Source organism: Peromyscus leucopus, chromosome 2 (genome assembly GCF_004664715.2).
Source record: "Peromyscus leucopus breed LL Stock chromosome 2, UCI_PerLeu_2.1, whole genome shotgun sequence".
Lineage (NCBI taxonomy): Eukaryota > Metazoa > Chordata > Mammalia > Rodentia > Cricetidae > Peromyscus > Peromyscus leucopus.
Window position 1 is genome coordinate 94,293,695 of NC_051064.1, and position 18,846 is coordinate 94,312,540.

The 18,846-nt window shown below is 41.8% G+C and overlaps 1 pseudogene; it reads right to left on the reverse strand.

Moving 5' to 3' along the window:
- Positions 1-15,430, reverse strand: part of LOC114698343 — a 41,596-nt pseudogene extending 26,166 nt beyond the window's left edge.
- Between the last annotated feature and the right edge of the window lie 3,416 nt (positions 15,431-18,846).

Genomic DNA, 18,846 nt, shown 5'->3' on the forward strand with positions numbered 1-18,846 from the left:
TGCTACTAACAGGCTGTATCCAACTTCATATAGCTGGAAATTTATGATAGTATCTGGCTTTGCAAATCATATTGTTTGTGGCAATTAAACATGTGACAATAAAACCCTTGCACAGGTAAGGAAGCCAATCACCAAAAGGTGGTGATTTTAGAATGATGAAGGTGGTAATTACTTGGGTTAGAGAAAGAACATAAAAGGAAAATTCCAGTTTCCTAGAGCAGCAAATTCATCCTCATCAACTAAGAACATAATGATCTTTGGTCAGAAAAAATTTCAGATCAGCTCCATAAAGCCTTCAAATAGAGTCTGTAATCCAGACTGAATCCATGACACCTAGCTTCTTTACCCTTTAAAATGCCAAATGTACCCCACAAAGTTTGGCTGATACTCATCTCCCCATGAGCTGCAAGAGAAGACATGCTTTCCAGTTTCTAGAACCAAAGATGGTGATTATAGCAATATAATAATAATAATAATAATAATAATAATAATAATAAATGCAGTATAACATCTACTATTTATTGAGTCCTTTCTATATAGGCCAAACATAGTACTAAGTCCTTTAGATATATTATCTTATTTAATTATCTCATCAATATTAGGTGGCAGGTATTATTATCTCATTAAAATATGAAGAAAGGTCTCAAGGTTCAAAAAGGGTAATGATTCTGAGTGCCAAGAACCACACACACTTGCTTATTTCAGTACTTTATTTTGCCTTGTTTGAGACACTAAAATACTTAGCCTTGTTGATACTTAACCCAAGCTCCCCAGCTGCTAGGAATTTTATGCAAAATTATATGATTAGAATTTCAAATTTAGGGCAGCAACTGAGAATTCTTATACTTCACCATGTGACCTTACAAAAGTATTTGCTATAATAAATTTGTGTGCAGTCTTCACAGGAGTCTACAGAATCTTAAAGCAGAGTCACACACAAAAAACAGAAGAGACACAAGAAATGAGACTACAGCCTTCACAAATAAAGTGCCCAGATTAAATAACCTTTTCCTTGCAACTACATTACAACATCCAACATGCTACAGATATAGCTTAATATAATCCTAACAGAAGTTCTGTGGGGTGAATGCTATCGAAGGTCCCCATTTGATAGATGAGATCACAAAGGCACAAAAAAAATACAGTTATTTTAGAAAGAACTGTTTGAACTGCCCAGGATAGGATGAAGTCCTTAAAAAATCAAATAACAGGAAATAAATGTAGAACCAAATGCCAATAGTATGAACTACAGTCTAGGAGTTGTGCCTTTATTAAGAGGCTTTCATAATCAGTTTACAATAAGTTAGACATGAACTTCCTAGCCATGTTGAATTGCACACTACTGAGAAATTCACAGAACACTTTAGGTCAATCCAATTTAGAACTAAGAGCTCTAAGACCCAAATGTCTGCCATATCCCTGTAAGGAACCTTTAGACTTACGGTATCCACCATACTTATCATTCTTATTTTTCTGTACTTCTCTTTGAATTGTTTCAACAGTCCAGTCACCTAGGTTTCATAATATAGCTAGACCTGTGTGGTAGTTTGAATAAGAATGGCCTTCCTAGGCCCATATATTTGAATACTGTTATTAGGGAGTGGCACTATTTGAGAAGGATTAGGAGGTGTGGCTTTGTTGAGGAAGTGTGTCACTGGGGGCTAGCTTTGAGGTATCAAAAGTCCACAGTGGGCCCAGTGTTGCTCTCTCTGCCTATTGATCAGAATGTAGAACTCTCAACTACTTCTCCAGTACCAAGTCCACATGCATGCTGTCATGCTTCCCACCATGATAATAGTGGACTAAACCTCTGAAACTCTAAGCCAGCCTCAATTAAATGCTTCCTCTTATGAGAGTTGCTTTGGTCATGGTGTCTTTTCACAGCAAAAAACGGTGACTAAGACAACCTGGTTTCTCATTTTTCGTATAAAATTTAACAAGTTGGTTGTGACGCCTTCATATGTAGAACAGACACTTTCCTTTAGGGAATTAGTGATAAATATTAGGTCATCTAACAATTCCATAGCCTAAATTCCTTTCACTTTTAATAAGTTACTACCAGCTAGTGCTGCTTTTAGTGAGATTAAATGAGTAGAACTTGATTTCTTTGTTAAAGTGTCTATAGTCCTACAGTTTCAAATATCCCCAAAATGCTCTTGAATTTGAAATCTACTGTGTGACTTTGGTAATTCTTTTCTGTTTGTTTTGTTTTACGTGTGTGTGTGTGTGTGTGTGTGTGTGTGTGTGTGTGTGTGTGTGTGTCTTTGATTTTGAACACTGCATATGTGGGAAAGGCAGAGGACAACTTGCAGGAGTCAGTTATCTCCTTTCATAATGTGACTGAAGCTAGGTCCTCAGACTTGTAGACGAGTACCTTTATTCCCTGTGCCATGTCACTGGACAAAACTCTGGTAATTCTTAATGAGAACGCATTATTCCAAAGTGGCATTCTAGGGCAGAACTTGAAAATGAAATTAAGCAGACCTGGGTTTTGCCTTTTAATTTGTTAGTGCCTCTTCTCTTGTTTTTTAGAAATTGTGTTAGGCCTAGGAGTCGTGCTACAAATGGTGAATAATGCTTCCCAAAAGCAAGCACTGCAAGATGCTGAGCATGCAAAGATGATTAAGACATACCCACAGAGAACCAAACAAGACAGGCTACCAAAGCCACTCAGCTGACTGTCACCGGGAAATGGCTGGTGCTGTGTCGGTGTGTGACACCCTAGCTCTGTTCCAGCTCAGCATTAATTTTCCTTCTCTGTGTTCTGACTCGTCCTCTTGCATCCCATTCTTCTAAGGCTGAACCAGAACAAAGGTCACTTGGACTGGAAGCAAAATTCGGTGGCAACCAAAGACACCAAGATAAAAGTTGGCAGCTCCACTCAAGTTCGGGATTAAGAGACTTCCTCTTTAAGATCAAAATTCCAGATGATCCAAATATAGGCAAATGAGCCCCAGCAGAACATTTGGCTTTCTGTGCTGAATCCAGGAAAGAAGCAGAAATCACCATAGAAGCAACTCAGTTTCACTCTTTCCAACCCCGTGGGCTCTATGCTAATTGCCTACCCCAACAGTGGGATCGCATTTCAAAATATGGTCAAACACAAAACAGCCAAGTCAATCAGGCATTAAGTATTCAAGCACAATTATCCCGACACATGCCCGAGTACCAGCAGTGAAGCAGCTTAATTTGGGAGCCGCTCCGTAATCATCTCTCCAGGCAGCTGAGATTTTAACCTCTCCCCTCCGGCCTCCTGTTCAGGGCGCTGGCTTGGCTCCCTCGGTGTGAGAGATCACAAGGGGACCTGCTGCTCCCAGTTCCGGGGCCTCATTTAAATTCATGCTGAAGGTGGGGGAGGGGGCCCTGCAGAAGCTCCCATTGTTGGGGAGAGCTGTGTGGGAGCAGATGGCCAGACTGGTCACTCAGTCTGGCTGTCAGATGCTCCCTAAAGTGCCCCAGGGACCAGAGTGGGGGGGTTCTTTCTACTCACCCCTCTGGTCATGTGTGTTTGTTCAGTGTGTTCACTTCTTTATTACCCCTCAGACTTCCAGGACCCACAGTTGTCGACTCCCCAACTCAGCCACCCATCCCCCACCATCCCCACCCACACACACTCCTTTTCTATGATCTCTCAGCTTCTCCTGGATCAACCAATTGGGAGCTCCAAGGGCCCACTCACTGTAAAGGAGAGTCCATTTTCCTTTGTCTCTAGTTGATGCTGAACTGTCGGCCAGCAGCTTCTGACCAGCAGACTTATTCAGTTACTTAACCAACTACTCCATGGTCCTCATTAAGATTATGGGCATGCAATATTAACCAACCCCTCACATGGTCTTTTCCTCCTTTTGCAGGGGCGTGTGATGGAGTGAGCCAGACAGACTTTGGTTAGTCTTACACTAGCTTTCCATAAAATGACAAAGTTTAAAGGAAGAAATACATACGGCCCAAGTTACAGATGCAACTCTTGCATCAGGAAGGAACGGATTCAGCTTTCTATGTAAGACTCTTGAAGCATTAGCTGTTGAACACAACTCTTGCTCCCCAAACCCGCTCCCTTTTAAGACAGCACACAGCTTGTGCCAAGGTAGCTCTCCAGTTAAGATTCCCTCCAGCTCTGAATGCTGTTAAGTTTGTTACTTTCTAAGCCACATGGGCAGCCCAGTGCTTGCCAATGATATTCCTGTCATCTGAATGAAGTCAACTGGTATCTGAAATTGGGTGGCAACTTCAAAGTAAGAAGTATCATTCATGACCCCTCCTGTGGCTGGAATGAATCTTTTCCTTTCCCTGGCTATTCTGTGAACATAAATGTTTTCATTGTTCAGTTTTCAATCAATTGGATCTTCGTTCTGTGTTTATCGCCCAGATTATGAAATGTTGAATGCAGAAATGATGCCAGTCATATTTATTGGTATAGGTCTTCTCCTATTGTCCAGGTACATCAATACAGCTTAATAATTTTTCTAAGAAGGGGTCTTTATTAATGTACCTTTAACAAGAGAAAGTCATCACTTGAGCGAAATTCAAAGAAACCACTTTAAAATAGAATCAGCAGACATGTTACAGTGCAGACTGCCACCTTTCCCTCCCAAACGCATCACAGGCATTGCTAATCAATCAAGGTCTTAATTGTAGCCTTCTGCTCTGCTTCTTGTGGCACACTAGCAGCCTGTACTAATCAATCTGTGCTGGTATTTTTGGTTGCTGGTATTTGTCACCTTGACTTCGAAGGTAATAATCATATAGTCCAAATATAAAGCTACAGGAAATGGGCTCCGCTGCCCGAAAGGTAATGGGAAGACTCCATGATGCAACCTTCATTATCAAAAGGGCATTCCTGTCACTATCAGAAACTTCATCTTGTTTTACAATCAGCCAAAAGACACAGCCTGTGGGATTGAGTGGGCAGCATCCTGGGAGTGAGAATAAGAATCAATGGCAACGTAATAAATTAACATTTACTGTGTTCATGTGTGTCCATGGAGATGATGGACATTCATTTAGTTGCACTGAAGCAATACAAAGAGCTAGAAAGATCTCCAGTGAGAGGTGTTGTGGGATTAGCAGGATAGGAGACAGGAAGGCCATTTTCCTTGGACATCCCTCCCTAAGAGTGATGGGGGAAATCACTGGGTTTCATTTCCTTCTTATTAGGACATGGCTTTTAGAACTGTTAAGGGTCCCTCCGTGAGTTTGTTAATCCCCCCAAAAAAGTAAAAAAGTACCCCCCAAACAAACAGAAAAATAAAAAATACCCACAGCACACAGTACCACCCGCCAGGACCCAGCAATTGCTCAGCCTTTTCTTCACACCCCCAAAACTGAGAAATAAGAGCAAACTGCCTGCTTTATGGCTTTGGTTTTAGTTATCGTTTGTGTATTATCTGCTTTACATGTATGAATAACATCATTTGATCCTCAAAATGACCATATAAATCACTCCATTAAAAATATTTTTATTAGTTCTTAGAGAATTTCTTACATGCATACAACAGTGTTTTGATCATATTCACTCCCCCACTCTTCCCCCCAACCCCTCCTACATCCACACCCCACCCCTCCAAAATGTGTAACCTTTTTTTTTTTTTTAAATAACTCACTGGGTCCAATTTGTGCTGACCACATCCACTGGAATGTGGCCAACCTACCAAAGGCCACATCCGCAAAGAAAACTTACTCCTTCCCTCAGCAGCCAACAACGGTCAATAGGTCCTTAGTTATTATGGAGTTCATAAGCGCCTTCCTACTATATGCTGGAATGTTGACTGGCTTGATCAGGTTCAGGCAAGGACAGACAGTTGATGTGTGCTCATGAGGACAGAGGTCCTGTCATGCACAAAAATTACTATTTCTCATCAGTCTTCCCCACCTCTGGCTCTTGCGATCTTTGCACCTACTCTGCCTGTATTTTCCTGGAGACTTGGGGTGAGGGGGTATCACATAGATGTCCCATATGTGGCTGAGCACTCCACTGACACAGATTCTGTACTTTGACCAGTTGAAAGGTTCCTTGTTATTTACTGTCCCCTGAACAAAGAATTTTCTCAGATGAAGTGGTAGAGCTGTGCTAATCTTATGGGAATAGAGATATTAATTTAGAGGGCAGTTTAATAGTATATCCATTTAGTAAAATACCAGTAGTAGGTCTATCCCTTGGGCCTATGAGCTCTCCAAACTTGGCCAGATATATAGTACCAGGCATACATTTCTTTCAATACACTGGAGCTTTAATCCAATCAGAGAGTGGTTGGTTACCCCCATAACATTTGTACCACTGCTGTATTCATGTGCATACTTTGCCATGCTCACAAGGTTCGCCACTGAGTAGGACTCTTGATGGCTTTCCCTTCCTTGCCCCTGCTCCCCCAGAAGACTGCATAGCACCTTTCTGGATAAAGATAGCAAGGGGGAAGCTTCTCTGCCAGTATCAACTTGTTTTCTCCATGTCTTTTGACCAAAGAGTGTGGTATCTTCAGCCATGGGGGTCTTACTATCAAATTCTAGTGAACAACAACCAAGAGCTATAACAATAGCCTGTATTGTTTGGTCAGCCTTCAGAACACCCCTGACCAACAACTCACCGGGGGGCGGGGGGGGAGTACCCTGCACCTGACACTGGGATTTTTACTTGTTAACCTGTAGCTTCTAGGCAGAGCATTATCCCCTTTGTGGAGTAACTGCAATTAAATTCACATGTGTGCACACTTGTGCTTGGCAACAGGAGGAGGGGTTGCCACATTTATAAAATAGCAAGTTTCCATATGGCTTTTTCAAATATCCTTAGTATTACTTATTCATCTCCCACCCTCTCCTCTGTCCTACCAATGTCATAATCATTCCCATTTGTTAAAAGGTAACCAAGATGCAGTTAGATTAAAGTACCCATAGTCACAGATACTGACATGGCCAAATTGGGGTTCAGATCACATTGGAGACAACAAAGTCAGTGTTCTTTGACCACCTACTATAAATCCACCTCAGGGGTAAATGTCCTATGCACCTATTATACATTAGGGACTATCTATGGTCCTTCTCCCACTTTGGCATGAGCTTCCCAGGGTCTTCTCTTTCCCTATCTAATTTTGACTGGTTCATGTGCTATATCTAGGTCAATGTCAAGGTCCACATTAATAGGTTCACTATCTGCAACAGATAAAAAATATTTAAGGTACTCTTCTCATTAAGTGTCATAACCCTTTTCCTATGCAATGAGTACCTCACCAAGCTGTGAGGAGCCACATTTGAGCAGTCAATTGTAGTTTTAAGCCACAATTAGACATGACTACATTAAAGTTATAAATACCCTGCATAAGCTATTTCATTGACGGGAAGAAGACAATGAAATAGAAATAAGATTATTCTTTCTGAGATTTAAGGTCTTCTATGAATATGCTCTGCTATAATATTAAGAATATTTAACATCTAGTCTGAACCAGGCATCAACCAATGAGAATAAGCAGGTTAAGAAGGTTCCCTGTTGTGTCAGCATTATGAACCTATTGACTGCCAAAATGTAAGGAAACCTGGGAGGGTAGTGAGATGCCACAAGAAGAATCAAAGTGGTGACCAGAGTAGTATAAATTCATCAACATTTAACAAACTGATAGGGTCTAAGACGTGGCCCAAAGGAGAAAAACAGCCCTGAATACACTTCTTAAACCAGATTCCAACATGTCAAGAAGAGTCCATTGATGAAAGATGGTTGGGGTTATTACCACAGTGCACAGACTCTGAATGCAAATGCCAACAGTAGTTCCCACACTGATGCTGCTCCAGAAGAGACAGGGGTCCATCCTGCAGTGGTCAGCATGGTGGAGACAGGCCATCTGGAGTTCTGAGGATGTCCTCATTAACATTCAAGCTACATAACTAATCCCCTCTCCTTCCTTGTCTATTTTAGATTCTATTTTCTTTGAACTTCCATGCTGCTTTTTCTCTGTGAAAGAGCTAAGATGAAAATATTTTTATACAATCAAGTACATGTTGAGCGAACTTGGAGGATATAGTAGATGTCTGTTACATCGCTGCTTTCAGCACCCTTTCCTAATCACTTTTAAGTATAATAATTAACACAGATATTGGGCAAGGAAACCTTCCTAGGGAAAAGTTTGATTTCATCATGCCTAGTATGTGTAACTTGGAGTCTTGAAAGAACTGCTGCAGTGATCCCAGCCAGGTTTCACATTAAATATGATAGTTAGAGGGAAAAATAAAAGGCAAGCGGAATTATTTCTCAAGTACTGATAATGCTGGAAGTGCACACAGGCACAACGAGGGTTGGATAAGCCCAGAGATATAAAATCAGAGCAGATTAGTGTTGTCTCAAGTCCTCTGAGATTTCTGTGATAGAGAGAGGTTGTCTTCTCCCAAGGATGGTGCTGTCAAAGAGGATTAAATGGCTGGCCCAAAGCTGACCCATCTGATGATAACCTACAAAACTGTGGATGTTAGTAGCAGTCAAAAGTTGCTGAGAGAATCAACCTCATGTGCCAGTTCCTAGATTCTCCATCAGTAATGTACAAAGAGTTTGATCGTGAGAGTTGCAGGTCTGAACCACCATCAGAAGGGCTGAGTCAACAAGAAGGTCAATGCTGAAGAGCTCTGCCAGCAGCAAGACAGATATGCCCCTCCCCCACCAAAAAAAAAAAAAAAGGCTGCTAAAAAATTCAAGTCCTTTCTCCAACCACCTCTAATGGCACCACCCAATCAAAGATTCAAAAGAGCCCACTGAGCATGCCTGCTGCCTGGAGCACAAAGCAGGAGCTTGCCACAAGCTGCTGCAAGCAAGCTTCATGTCTACCATCTGTCCATACATATGCCTGAGCCACCTCTGAAGCCGAATAAACTCCTCCTATCACATGAGTGGCTTTCATTAGTGGCCTCTAACCTGGAACCACTAGGGAAAGAGCTCCTAGAAAACAGGCTTCCCGGCCCATTGTTAGTAAGTTTGTAGTTGTGGGTGGAGCTGATTTCAAGCTGGCAACTGGCAACTCACAGTACAGTATAGAGAGGTGGTCATGTATTCTGAGGGGATGTTAAACATAAGCTTCCATGCCTAACTGCTGTGGGATGTCTTTCTGTATGCTGTGAATATGTGTTACTCTAATTGGTTGATAAATAAAGCTGTTTGGCCTATGGCAAGGCAGCTTAGAGGCAGGCAGGAAATACAAGCAGATAGGAAGAAGAAAAGAGATGGGAGAGAGATGATAGCCTGCCACCCAAGGAACAACATGCCAGCAGGCTGGTAAGCTACAGAACATATGCCAAAACATAGATTAATAGAAATGGGTTAATTTAAGATATAAGAGCTAGCTAGCAAGAGGCCTGCCATAGACTATACAGTTTGTAAATAATACAAGCCTTTGAGTAATTATTTTATAAGTGGCTGAGGGTTGGCGGGACAGGGCAGGACTGGAGGAATGCAGACTGTGGGGCCGCACCTGAGAAAACTTCCAACTACACCTAACTAACTTGAAGGTGCCAAATTTCACTCAATCACTTAAAAACAAGTCAATTACATACTAAGATAACAATGGGTACAAGACAAAAATCTTACTTGGCAACTTTCTAAAGGATGGACTGCAATTGACCACTACAAATCTATGGTTCTCTAACTTATGAAAGAGAAGAGCCTGGAGTGCATGTAAAATACATCATGTGAAACACAACCAATTTGTCAGGAGGAAATTCCTATATGTAGGAGTGGAGCCCACATGTCCACAAAGCTGTCAAACCAAGCATGATCAACTGTTTCCAAAGTCTCCATTAATATTCATTTGTTGCTTGCTCATTTCTCTGCCATCAGCTGGTGCTTGCTACCATACAAGTGATAGCACCAAAGCTAAAGAATGAATTTGGGGAGAAAAATAGTGAGAAACCCCTTTTCTTTCACATGACACTTCTTTTCTTCCAGCTGCTGCTCAGGATTAACATTGGGCCACCTCAGCCCAAGCTTCCACTGGACAGTTTCCTATCATGTAAAGAGATTGTATTACTCCACAGGGTGTTAAGTTTCACACCCAACAGATGTTTGAAAAGTTAGGAAAGCAGAAATAGCCTGGCATCCAATAACCTGCCCCTACCAGGAGAACCACTAAAGATGAAAGCAAGAATTTTTCCTAACTAGATCATTTTTAATTACACAGCTCTAAAAGTTCTACACCAAAAATCTTCTAAGTGGTTCAAAATAGTGGACATATTGGTGAATTTCACTGACATTTAGAAGTAAAAGAATGTGTGTGTGTACATGTATAAATGTGCACATTCACAATCAAAGGTATGAACTATCTTTTCAATAGTTTAAGGGCATAGCCAGGAGTTTTGGCACTGAAGTGTCATTGTTATTAGCATTATGAGAGAGAGAAGATGGATTCCCTTTGGTTAACAATCTGAAAACCTACAACTCTGGTTGGGAAACCATTCCTAGCTTATTGGCAAAGTGTTTACTTAAGTACTTGTATGATGCACTGTCCTTTTAAAACCCAAACAGTTAAAGAAACAAGACTCCACGTGGCCTCAGAAAGGAACTGTTTAGAGGTTAGGATTCTGGATTCTCAGGCCCAATAGTAAGATAAAGTTTAGTAGAATTCAAGGCATGGTGTACATTGAAACTTTGGCTACCTCTGTCCCTGCCAACCTAGATTAATATATGATTTCTTGGTACCTTTGGAACAACACCCAAGTCTCTTACTGATGTCAGGTAGAACCTAAATGGTTAGCCTTCTGCCTACCAGTCCAGCCTTCCTGTTAGTTCAGCTGTAACCTTGATTCTTTCTTCACCCTGAACTTATTCCTACCTCATCAGCTTTCTACCTGTCATTTTGCCTATTATTCTCCTTCATAGCTCTTTTGAATCAGCCAGAGACCCAACTACTCCAGCTAAAAGAAATCCCGCCATCTGAACTCAGCCACTGTCATTCCAAGACCCCCTCTGGACTGCATAGTTCTGACTATCAGGTGAGATCAAAGTGTGTCCACAGTTTGTTTCTCCACCTCCCCTACTAGAGTATAAGCACTATTGTCATCCCCAAAATACATGAATGAGTTGAAAAGTTATTCCATCAATTGAGACAGCTCTCAGAGCACATGTACATTCTCAACTATTGTTTTATTCTTACATTCATTCAAAAAGCATCTATTATACACCTGGCCTAAACCATTTATTATACACCTGATAAAACCATTGTGTTTCTTATAGGGAATGGAGAACAGACAAAATTTTTCTCCTTCTGATGTTCACAGCTTCACATGAAGAGATGGTCAACAAATACATGTAATAATGTTTACAGGAGAAAAATAAAGCTTTGTATGGAAAAGGTGTTTGTGGTATTTCATGTCACCTGTTCTGTGACATCTTGAGAAAGTAACATTTCAACACAACCTTTAAAAAATGGGGAAGCTCCTATGTGATATCAGACAAGAGTAACTCTTCCTATGCAATGAAAAACAGGAAATGCAAGGACTCTAAGTTGAGAGTATGCTTAGCATGCTAAGGAATAGCAGGAATGCCAGAATGCCTGGGGCAGAAAACATGATATAGGCATAGATGGAAATGAGACTAGAGGCTTATTGGTGCTATATCCAAAGAGCAAAGGCAGAATCATACAGTGAGGCCTTTAAGGCCCTAGGAAAGCTAGAGCATGACATCTGCTCAGGCTTGATCTCCTTTGGGTTTCTAGTATTTCTGTGTGGATATTATCAAACACAGTAGCTTGACTAGAGGCCCACACTGACTGTAGGAAGCTTCAAGGGCTGCACCAGACTTTTAATTTTCCTGAGAGAAGGGTCAGATACGCAAAGAAGACAAACTCCTCTATATGCAATTCTGGGAACCATAGAGAAACTTAGGCAGGAAAAAAAATGAGAGTCAGAGTATTTTTTGTGACTACTATTTTTTATTTTATTTTTTATTTGTAAAAAAAACTAAAAAAAAAAAAAAAAAAAAAAATAAAAAAAAAAAAAAAAAAAAAAAAAAAAAAAAAAAAAAAAAAAAAAAAAAAAAGAAAAAAAAAAATGGAGGTGAGTTTTTGTGACTCACTAATTAATTAAACAACAGGCTTATTTTGACTGGTTATTTGTGAAATATCCATGGGTGGTGTGTTCACTTAAGCTTTGTAGATAATTTCTGGTGTATCACTGAGGAAAGCTTTGGAGTCCATATCAATCTACTATGTTAACCGTGGATACCTAAGCATCCTCACACCGAAACAACTTGATAAGCATGCACAGCCATTCAGAAACCATGATCTTGCTCTGGCTTATTCCATTGTCTGAGCTCTCTCAGGAGACTTCAGGACTTCTCCGTTGACAGGGTCCACATAGTATAAGATAGTATAAGCAGAAGATATATACTTTGAAGGAGAAAAGATAAATAAGAATAATAAAGAATTCTGAACTGTTGCTTTGTGGTCCCCAAAGTAAAGGGGGGGGTGATAGCAATACACAAGCATTTTCTTCTTGTTCTACCATATGACAGTATTAACTTTTCCCATTTCAGGAACTTGTTGTCCTCTCATAATCCCAGAGAAGTCCCATAGTAGGCAAAGGCAGGTGGGATATTGCCGTGAAACTTGCTCTCCAAAACTTACCCTTTGAAAGAGAGTTCAGCCAAGTTAGACCAAATCATCTGTGTGGCAGAGGGGTACTGTGTGTGTGTGTGTGTGTGTGTGTGTGTGTGTGTGTGTGTGTGTTCACACAAGGCATGGAAGTGCTTATTTTTACTTTACACCAGCCATCCTGTCTTGATGGAGTTTATACCTGGACATAACAATGGGTCTACAAGATATGATACTTTGGTTCTCAATCTCATCTCTCTCTCTCTCTCTCTCTCTCTCTCTCTCTCTCTCTCTCTCTCTCTCTCTCTCTCTCCCTCTGTGTGTGTGTGTCTATGTGTGTATGTATGTATGTATGTATGCATGTGTGTGTGTGTATGTGTGTGTGGTCAGTTGAAATCCACTCTGAAAAAATACACTTGAAGTAGAAGTAAGGCTACTCAGGCCTTACTTCCTCCCACTACCCCGTGAACCCTTTGAGCATCATTAGACTTTACTGATATTTCTCCTTCCTTTACTAGTCTTTGTCAGTAGATCTCCATGCCTAGTTTTCTGGGTGTTTCTTCACCAGCAGATCCCATTTTTTCAAGAACAGTTCTAAACTTCCTCTAGCTAGAACAGCACGCAGCTCTTAAAAGAAGCATAATCTGCCATTTCCCTCCCTAATCCAACCACTTGACTCCTTCAAGAAAATCATCTCTCTTCCCCCTACACTTGGGTAAGAAGCTGCACTACCATACAGGGTTTTCCAAGCTGTAAATGTTCCCCTTTGACTCCTTTTCTCAAGCTAGGCACTGTCTTTCCTGATCTTTCTCAAGTCATGCCTTTGACTTTAGCTCACCATCTACCTAGACTTTAACACAGTCCTCATCATTTTTCTTACTATTGTGTCAACCACTGCAAGAAGTAACAACTCATCATTATCAGTTTTCTTCAGAAGGATTTCAAAACAGGAATTCCACAGAGCTTGGATGTGTAGGCTGAGCTAGCTTGCTTGCACTGGTCATGGACTAGCTCCCATCAGCATTTCTATCTTCAAAGATGCCGAGAGCTGAATGTGCAAGGACCAATTGGTTGTTCACAAGGACCATCTGTTGCAAAAAGAAATTTCCTTGATTTGGGGTAAGGACTGCACTTAGCTGTGTATATAAGGATAAATATGTAGAATGTAGCTAAGGATTATGCTGGTTTAGTAAAATGGCAGTTGTAGTTTCTCCTCCAAGATCCATGATTTCACTAGCCCAGGGAATTGGCTAGGTTTCTGATACCAGACATGATTTCCCTCTTGTTGAGTGTCTGTCAACCAACAGAGACATTATAGAAAACTACAATCAATCAAAATGAAGAGTTATAGAGCCCTCTCCTAATGGATACCTCTACAAAACAACTCCCAAACCCGAGGCTCAGGAATCACTGTAGAAGAGGGGGCAGAAAGAATGTAGAACCAGAGAATCAGGGGAGTTATCTGTGAGATTGTGTCTCTTTTTGAATGCCTGAAGCTACAGCCATAAACCAACACCAAGTCACCAATATGACTGCCTTATCATGAGCTGAACAAGGACAAGAATAGTCATATTAATATGAAGGGGAACCAGGGGGCCTTAACCCTACACAAAGAACTACAGGCAACCAAAGAATGGTGAGAGCCGCAAAACAGTCTTCTCCAAGGAGGAGCACACCAGTGGGTTGTCTAATACCAAATAGTCAGCCCTGAAAACAAACATACAAGGAACAGTATACAGAATGAGGAGTTGTACTTATGTATGTAGATGTGTGTGTGTGTGTGTGTGTGTGTGTGCAATAACATTTAATGTAAAAAAGGTCATGAATTTGAAAAAGAGGAAGGAGGCATATGTGGAAGGTGTGGGAAGGAGGAAAGGAAGGAGAAGTATGTAACTATATTATAATCTAAAAAAATAAATATAAGGAACAATTGTTAAGAATTTATCTCCATATACATACTTTCAATAAGGAAGAATGTATTTACTGTGTTATAGAAAGGGTAGTATATAGATATAAGACCTGCTTTCATCATCAGGCAGAATGCAATGCAATTTTCTATGCAGAGTTTTACCTTCCTGTATGCTAAAATATCTTGCCCAACTAAGAATTTTGCTATTAATCAAGTATAGGTATAGAAAAAAATGATAAATCCAAGCAGGAAAGACATGCTATTTCTACAAGAATTGAAATTAAATAAGAGTTAATATAGCAAATGAAAACAAAAATTATCACCACCACCACCATCCTCATCATTTTCATCGAGACTATCATCCTCACTGAGAATGAAGCATGGTGGGCATATTTTAGATTTTGAAATATCATTTGGGAATTACCTGATTAGTTTAATTTCAAGGCACAAGACCTTGCACCACTTCAATCTTCCCACCTGAAAATTCAGATATGAATAGTGCCCATTTGGCAGGGGTGTTCTATTATGTGCCAGCATATACAATGCAAAGCTCTCCCTACCTGGCACACAATGGACGTGTGGGGATTCCATTTTTCCCTGGGTTACTTCCTTCTCTGGGCTCAGGCTATTCTAAGAAGCACCTGGCCCACATACAAGAACCTGGACACTCACAAACCTGCTGATTTTCAGGGGCCTTAAGGTGAGCAGCCTTTTCTTCCGAGTCCCTAGGCTGCGTGTCAGGCAAACGCTTGCGCCGGCTGGCTGACATATGTGGACTGCTGCAGACTAATGTCTTCTGACATGTTGCCTTGAATGCACAGTCACAGAGCATGTGCTGAAGTGCTAAACACCCCCAAACTGTGTGCTTTCCAATCTGTGAAAGCTTTTTGGTGGGTCCAGGCTTTTTCTCGACCTGAGGCATCATAATGGAGCAGCACATGGACACTTCGTTGAGGCAATCTGTCATCCTGCGAACACTTAATAGCAGCGGCGGTACCTGTGTGCCTCTCTCAGTGAGCCAGACACTGCTGAACAGCTGCTCCTCTGTTGAAGTTGGTACTGCATTAATAAGCTTGCAGACAAAGAAGTGTCTGTGTGGTATGTGGCTCTGCGCACAGACTGAAAGTAAAGCCCAGAAGGAGACCTGCACTCGAAAAGCATACGACCCCCATTACAGAAAATTGGTTTGGGGCTCAAAGAAATTAATATCTGTTTTGATATTCTGGAGTTAGACATGCTAGGTTGTCCCTCTGCCATCTTTTACTATGCTATGGCAAGCTCAGAGTTCTTTAGCACTCTGCAGCTTATATACTGTTTTCACACTTTCAGCCTCATTTGAACCTCCTGTATCCCTAAAAATATACTCTACTTATATATACAAATGAGCAAATTTGAATCCTTGGAAGGTTCAGCCCCGTGCACAAGTTCCTGTCACTAAGAAAAGGCAGGGGCCAGGGCTTGTGACATGGCTGGGTGACTAAAGTGCTGCTGCAGAAGCATGGGGACGTTAAGTTCAGATCCCTCTCAAGGACATAAAAGCCGCGGGCAGCAGTGGACTTCTGCAAACCCAGCACTGAGGGGTGAGACCAGGACAGGCAAATCTCAGGAGGCCACTGGCCAGCCAGTTTAGTCAAACTGATGAGTTTTTGGGTTTAGCAAGAGACTTTGGCTCCAAAAACATGGTAAACAGCAATTGAGGAAGACCCTCATCATCAGCCTCTGGACTGTATACATACATACACACACACACACACACACACACACACACACACACACACACACACACACACGAGGAGGGTGATGGAATCCAGAAGCCGAAGCCGTCTTTGAATCTAAGGGGCAACCAAGTGCCTTGGCTTTCTGAAGAATTCATCACACTTCCTCCCATTGCTCCAATCAAACTGAACATTCACTGCAGTCTTCAAAGAAGGGCCTTTAAAAGGCTGACTGTCTTTGTTACAGTCTGAAGTCCCTGTCTACCAGCAAATGAAAGAGGACAATTATGGCATCTCAGGCTTTCAAATTGTTACTATTACACCATTCTAGAGTCTTTTTCTGCCTAGCCTGTGGTCTTCATCTGGGATCCTCACAGAATGTTCCAAGCCACCAAAATAGAAGACCTATGATGATACGACAGTAAAAAACACAGAACAGAGGTAGACATCAAGTCCCAAGCTGCCCCTACTACTTTCTCCCAGTGCTACTACTCATAACGAAGCAGATGGAATATCAGTAACAGAACTAGGATCAGCATGCAGCATTTCTCCAATGTCTACTGTGTGATAACACAGCATTTGTCTGCACTGTTCAGTCACTCTTGTGCACCAGTGAACAGGGGCTTTCCTCGACCTGAAGACCTGAGTCCAGAGAGGTCAAACAACCTATTAGGAAGGACAACAGATTTCATACACAACAGAGTGATGCTAGATGCCCAGGTGTCTGGACTTCTAGGATGACCCATTTCTGCCAGTCCATGGCTGGTCCTCTCAAATAGGTTACCACTGAATGAGTTGTGTGCTGCAGGTAAGGGCATCTCTTCTTCATGCCAAGGCTGAAGAAGATGAGCAGGTCTGCAGCTGTCCCTACTTATTGTACAATGATATGCATGATCGCAAGGCACCCTCAGTATAGTTTTTGTTGCCTGCTCTACATCTTCTGAGTTTGGCCAAGAAAGAAAGGACAAAGGGCAGGTCCCCAAACTACCTGATTTCAGGTGTGAATTTAGTGAAATTATCTGACATTTGTGTTAAAGGAACTGTGTATTTGCACACACACACACACACACACACACACACACACACTCACACACCTATAACCATGCCATATGGGTGGAAGACAGGAGCAGAGAACAGTGGGCTGACTACATGTCCTTTCTACCTCCTGACAGCTATGAAACTACAAGTGGATAGATTATAGTCGAAGATAAAAATAGACATACTGCTGCTTTCTCATCCCAGCTTTTTAGTCCCTCCAGCTTGAAAGCATATTGTAGCATTTTATTGTAGTCTGGGCTCTTGTGACTTCCCTTGTTAGTTGGAAAACTAGAAACATTCCCTCTCTATAGAGAAATGAACTTAAGTGACAGAGGTGCCGGGATGTGTGTGTGTGTGTGTGTGTGTGTGTGTGTGTGTGTGTGTGTGTGTCCCTCCCTGGCTCCACTGCTCAGGAAGAAGGCAGAGAATATGCACGTGTGTGTCTGAGTGTGCATGTGCCTGGGTCCCAGGGCCTCTGAGGGAGGAGAGGCGGCAGAGTGTGAATTTGAATAGAGCGGAAATTGGAAATTGACACAGCTGTTTTTGTTTCACTGTAACCATTTTTAGAAGCTCAGGATGCACTAAGCTTCCAAGCAAGGCAGCCCACTCAGCTTGGGGATTAAACAGCAGCCAGAGATGAGAATTTATTTAAGCACACTGGACATACATCCAAAGCCTATCATAGATCCTTCTCCCATGCCCTGCAGGTCACTGGGCACGAACCATCTTTGGCTCGTGTTCTTCCTGTCAATTAAACTGAATTCTGCAAGTAGCTTCATGAAGATGCCATCCCCAAACTCTTCTCTTCCCTCTCCACATGCCCATTCTTTTTCCTGAGACTTTATTCTAGAATCACTTTAAACTCAGCAAGGCACAGTTATGATGGTCCATGGTATTTCATTTACCTTTCCTGAGCCACCACACCTCCAAAACAGCACAGCTTCTTACTCTTGGTTGGTTTTTCTAATTTTTAACTAAATGTGTTCAAGTATTTCTTTGGTGTGCGTGTGTGTGTGCGTGTGTGCGTGTGTGCGTGCGTGCGTGCGTGCGTGTGTGTGTGTGTGTGTGTGTGTGTGTGTGTGTGTGTGTGGTATTTATGAGCACAAGGACACCATAGCTTACACATGGAAGTCACCAAACGTGTGGGAGTTGGTTCTAGCCTTCTATCACGTGGTCCTAATAATGGAACTTGGGTCATCAGTCTTGGAAGCAGGTTCTTTTACCTACTAAGCCATGTTGCCAGGTAGGTCTTGTGATGCACATTTCTGTCCCCACCAGGTAGCAAGTGGATTTGTATCTATCATGAATCAGAACTTTTCCATGCCCCACTCAAATGCCAGTGGGGAACAACTCAGCCTAGCCTCACCCTCACTAGCTCCACCTGGTCAAACATGAGACTTGATCAACTCACACTTTCTCTGGGGTCTGTTTGTTAATCTGTAAAGTAGAAATGATGCTGGCACCTAATGTACAAGTTAGGAAGAAATGTGTGAGAACCCCCTGAGTGGTGGCACACACTTGTGGTCTCAGCTTCTGAGTGGTGGAGGCCAGATGATCAGGAGTTCAAGGCCATATCTAGCTACATTTAGTAGGATATAGGCCAGCCTGGGCTGTATGATACCTCATATAA